Source organism: Centruroides sculpturatus, unplaced genomic scaffold, assembly GCF_000671375.1.
Source record: "Centruroides sculpturatus isolate CEXI.00-Female unplaced genomic scaffold, Cexi_2.0 scaffold434, whole genome shotgun sequence".
NCBI lineage: Eukaryota > Metazoa > Arthropoda > Arachnida > Scorpiones > Buthidae > Centruroides > Centruroides sculpturatus.
The window spans coordinates 459,383-465,631 of NW_019384694.1; positions in this window are offsets into that span (position 1 = coordinate 459,383).

Genomic DNA, 6,249 nt, shown 5'->3' on the forward strand with positions numbered 1-6,249 from the left:
CACTCCATAAATATAAATAGAAGGCTTCACTTCAATCTAGTCTTTTACTATTTATAAATTGCCAAGTATATAAGAGCTTAATTAAGCTGCATAATCTAAATTCATACGTTTTTATCAATTTATTTGATTAATATATGAAAGTATTTGTATTCTATATTTGTTATATTTAATTTAATGAATATTAAACTACTTATATTAAACTTTAATAGATATAATAGGAAAGTCCGGCTATCCAATATCCGTTTATTAAAAGTAATTCTGTTTAATTTTCTGACGTGTTGTGATATCATTGTCGGGATTGCCTTCGTGTTTCACTCCGTGTAATGATATCAGCTTCTTGGCTCTTTTTAACAGATGTTTTACAATTAAGGAAGGTTTTCGTATGTCTTACAGTATAGCTTGTTATATTAACTATGTTCTATTGATAAATATAAATATAAGGTAACTTGGTATTGTTTGGGTTTTGTAAATCGTATGACAATCGATGACTGGTCGTCGAGAATCGTCCGTGTGGGTTAGAAGGCAACCTGTTATAATGACAAATTATGTTTGTTAAATAAATGACATTGATCTTCTTACGTCAGCGTTTACGCTAAATACGGTTCGTGTTTCATTGTGCAAAACAATTAAAATCTATTTTTCTATGGCAAAATATAATAATTCAATTTAAAAATGGCCTCATTAAAGTTTTTCTTTCCGTTCATTTTTATGATCTTTATCAAAATATCAAAAATTCACAAAAGGATATTCTATTAGACTTGTGGTGAAAAGAATCCTGTTACGTCTAATCGTTTTTCTTTAAATCGAATGAATTGTTAACATTATTTTCGGGCGAAATTCTCGATGCATACATAAACTACGCTCTAGGTTAACATAATTAGGCATTAATGTTATATTTATTATTATCGTGTATTGCGCTAATGCTATCTTAGCCTATAAAGATGCTTTCCTGTTTAACACCGAATTTTGACGGGTAAGCGGGAGATGCATACCGGGTTCGATTTCATGTTTTTTAATTATTAAAAGTACAAATTAGAAAAGAAAACGGATAGTTCGTAACACTGCACTGCATAAAAAAGAAGCAAATTTTATGAAAAACGAGAACGTTGATGGGTGCGGAATGTTTATGAAAAGCGAGTAAGGTTATAAAAATAAACGTACTTCACTTATAATTCGTCTTAGTTTTAAACTATGATGTAACTAGGAATACAATGGTTTCTTGATCAATTTTTAATGGATACGTCTTGACAGTGAATTCATTTGTACCGTANACGGGGTTTTCTGGAGGTTTAACCTCCCATTTGGAAAGAATTAAAAAATAAAATAATACAAAAAAGTGTATGTATACCTGTATAAACTCCACCCTTTTAAAACTCTTGCACATGGACCTGATATAGGCCTATATATTTTTATTTTTTAAATTAAGCTTTTCTACAATTATTTACAAAATAAATAACTGTATAAATGTTATTCAGAACTTGTTTGAATTCAGATTAAAATTGTGAGGTTAAATTTATCTCTATTTGTTATACGTCATAATTCTACATTTCCGAATAACATTATATTTAAGTATTTAAAATTAGTACTTTGTGACAATGGAGTTGAAAATAAATATATAAATTAAATTTAATTATCATAAAATAAGTATATGATTATATACGTATAATTATATATACATAGAATTTTAAAAATTAATTTTCAAACTGAAAAATAATACATTTTCCCCTTTTAAATCGACAATTGAAAAAATATTTAAAAAAAATATAAAGAGTTATTATGAAATATTCACGACCGACTTTAAATAAAAAATGTAAAGGAATATTCCACGTGTCTATTAGCATAAGATTTTGGAGCATACATGTAAACTAGAGGGAGCCACCAATGGCCTTTTATCATTTAACGATATCCAAATTGATTTCACTCCGAATGAAATTTATATGCGCAAATGTTCAAGGTTTTTTCTCTGGAATGAAATAATCTTCAACCAACTGCTGCGCCTTACACCGAACATTAAGTTCTATTACAAGGGAACCTTTGTCTGCGGTCTTATTGCTACATCTGCGATTTTGTTCGAAGTTACTCAATGTTATTTTTTTTCTTTTTTCTGGTGTGATGTCACTGAATAGTGGTCAATCGTGTGATCATTTAAAAACTTCAAAGTGTTTAATCATTGCCAGTATTAAACGCGATTTCTAAGCGGTATTCTGGTGTTCATCGAACATGTGATTTTTTTAACGTATTCTGATAATACATATTATTTCCCTGTCGATCTTTAGCGTAATCTCTGTTCTAGAAGTGGAAAAAAATTACATTTTATACTAATACTGCAATATTTCCGTACAAAAATCTGAGAAAATGTAATCTTATATAAATTTTTTTTTATTAATTATTTAAGTAAAAACTACATGAAAATAAAAACGTAGAACACGTTAGTAATATTTAATGCTTGAGGGACACGTGCACTATCATCAATGACATCTTTGGCAGATTACCTGCCCTCTGTCGGGAACATTTATTTATTTATTTATTTATTTTTGAACGATTCGTCTTCTTGTTGAATAATTTTTATTTAAAGTAAATAGAACTTAATTATAATATAACTTAAATATAAATTCAATACATATTAGGTATTAATATAAAACGTGTATTAAATTGCAAAATCATTGTATCAATTTCAAGCTCTGAAAAATGATGCCTTGAACTTGATACTAACAATATTAATATTGAGTTCAATGTATCTATTAATGATAATATTAAGACTCTTTCATTAAGAGTCTCATAGCATTAAGATTTCTGAAAGACAGATTGGATTACTTTTGAAAAGAGCCATCAAGAAGGAAGCTGGAAATTTTTCCAGGGCAAGGAGTAAACTTAGGGGTCCATAGTGATTCCTATCTCTATAAAATTAGTGCTGTTTTTGCTGACAGAAAATAAAATCTTTAATACTGCTTTTTATCAACAAAAAACATTCTTTGTATTTCATTTGTTTAAAATATAAAAGGTCCTGCTCTTACACCGTACCCCATACAAGCTCTCGACAGTCCTGCTTGTAAACTTATCAATTTAATTAATTATGGATTATTACCAAGCAGAATTTTGTCCATTACAAGAAACCTGACTTTTTTTTCATTTTAGACTCCGTCCTGCGGCAGTCAGAGAACTTATGAAACGTAACTTCAGAGAACCTTTTCCTAGTCCCATCACGGGTTCGGCCAGATCCATAATGGAGCAGACGGATAGTGAGGGCTGGGACTCAACATATCCAGAACAAACCACCCATGAAAAATTTCCGGTGATGATTGTCCAGATTCGATCTCTAGTCTCCCCAAAAGTGTCATCAACTGTTTCAGTCATCAAGCCATCGGAGAAGCCTTATTGGCATATAGACCGATCGTATGGATGAGCGATGAAAAATGAAACTGATTGAAAATATTCACGAAAATCATAAGAGCCGCCGCAAACTAGCCATTTGCGAGAGCAAAACGCTAGCAAACGTGCGCTAGCACAACGGATGACGTCAAAGGCTCCTTTCTTCTTGCCCGCGCAGTTTTTCCTTTGCTAGCGCAGCGATACGAGAGTACGCTCGCTGTTCACAGAATTCAACAGCTAGAGCAGTCACGCTAGCAAGAGAGAGCGGGGAAGATGGATGACTACATGAACATGTCACATGTCGAAAAAGAAATAAGAATTTTATCGATGAACAGTACGTAAATTACATGATTAATACATTCAGTATTGAAAAGAAAATAGTATAAACGTTGTATGTAAATAGTAAATAGTTATAGGCCTATATAAATAGTTTTCGGCTAGTTAAAACATATTTTTCCCATGCTGTTTCAAAGTTCGGAACGAAAACTGACTGATTACAAGTAGAGGAGAATGTGGTATTATGGAACCCCATTTTCATTATAGTGAATTGTAAACAAGGTATCATAACTACACCCACATTTTTTGTGCGAAAAGTACTGGTAACTATTAAACTAAATATTCCTAATTGGATTTTTCGCTAGTGTAACTGTAAGTATGGTTTTTGAAGGCTTATGTACAAAAAGTCAGAAAGTAGGCTTAGGGAAAACCGGGTGGTAATAGGGAACCTTACTGTATGTTTTCAAAAAAATGCTTTAATGTATCCAAAAACAAATAGGAAAGTACAAAGAATGTTAAATAATTACAAAATTATTTACTCCAATATATTTTATCGAAAAAATGCCATTATAACAGAAAAATATGACCTCCATCAACAATATATATTCCAGCAGCTCTTTTTCGATATTCTCGGGAAGAATTGGCTTTCTACCTAGTCTTTTCCACAAATTGCTCCGGACGAATGTTTGCTTGCAAAGAAAAAGTTTGGAGGAGTTGGGTTCCGTATTAAAAGCACCAATGGTATTTCACGCATCGCCATCTTGAATTAACTTATGTCTGTCAAGACCAAACTTTAAAAAACGTGAACATCACACAGATTAATATGTACCCCTAAGTCTCTGGAACGAAATACATGCACCAGTGAACCTACAACTACACGATTTATATTTTAGAAATAATTAAATTAACTTACCATTCAAAATTTTCGAATTTCGAAAAACACAAATATGCTGATTCACTAGGACTACCGTTTAGCTGAAGTGAAACGGGTTTTCCCCTTGCTATGGATGTCTGCCTAGTGCAGTTCAGCCACAATCCGCTACAGTTCGCCTTTATTATCAGTTTGAAATAGAGGGGTGCCATAATACCTGCAGAGTTCCATAATCCCACCTTTTCCTCTATAGGTTATAATAAAATCTTGTTCTATAGCCAATCCACATCTGTGGAATCCACATCATGTGGATTACGTTACTTGAGCAAATGTTGTGTAATTTGTGGCTGCTAAGGGCTTCCCAGAGAAATTTCTGCAGCGTAGTCGAAACAACCTTGGCAACATGTGGCGCGATTATTATCCTGCAACGGAATGATGCCGTCTGTCAACATTCCTGGGCGTTTGGACTTGATGGCGCGCTTCAAGTTTTGCTGGGAAGCCTTTACACACCCTCCATACAGTCCCGATCTCGCCCCATGCGATTTCGATATTTTTGGAGCCCTGAAGAAAGACATTCGTGGCCGTTGATTTGCTTCGGATGAAGATGTTCACTCCTGGGTACAATCATGGTTCCGTAGGCAACCGCAAACATTATTCCATGAAGGCATTGACCATCTTTTCTCACAGTGGGATGAATGTATTAACAGTTATGGCGATTACTTTTGAAATAATAAACAGTTTACTTACTTTTTTCCCATCTGTCTCATTTTCACTTGGCTGCCCCTTATATATATACTAACGTTACACTTACACAACTCATTATCAGGAGTCTATTTGCGAAAATTTTATTCATCTTGTGATTGCTTTTAACATCAGGCAATTGGAGTGACAAATAGCCGCAGAGCAGTCTGCAAAAAGAAAAAAATGTCACTTGGTAAAAAAAATATCACAATGAACATGAATCAGTCTCGGCCCGAAATAATTTTACTTTTTATAAACCAAAATTAAAAAATAAAGTTACTTGAGAAAATCAGTCATAAAAACTCTGCGTGTTTTTACATTGTCAGTCGTCCTTTCATTTCTGATTGGTACAAAGCCACAATAAGTGAAAAAGTAAGCTGACGAATAACTTTCTGTTTTGGTGAATAAAAAATGTTTGGTGAATGGATTGGCGATTGCTATAAAAAAACTTAGGGTGACCCCTATTGTGAATGTACAGTACCTATGTTACTTAATACATAAAACATTGTACCTATACCTATGTCGTAGGTACAAGGTTTCATGTTTATGCTTAATTTCATTGCGAATGAGCCTTCAGGGCCGCCGTAAGCGGGCGTGCAAGGCGTGCACCGCACGCGGGCGGCACGTCCAGGGGGCGGCAAAGAGCCTTTCTGGCAAGCTCAGCATAGGTAATCGTAGTTAAACAGGGGGCGGCATAATCGGTATTGCACACGGGCGTTCAAACAGCTATCGGCGCCCCTGTGAGCCTTTATTTTCCATATCGCTAATCTTAAAATGATGTTTACACTATTGTTTTATGGAACCAAAAGAAAATTTAAATAAAGATGCTTACCAACATTTTTAATTTAAATTCATTTTTATATATACATAAGTATATATCATACAGCGGCGCTCGCAGACTATGAAAAGGGGGAGCACAAGCTATAAAAAAAGGGCATCGCACATTAGGCAAGGCGCTTCAAACTCCATGATTCAACGCCGGATCAGCCTTC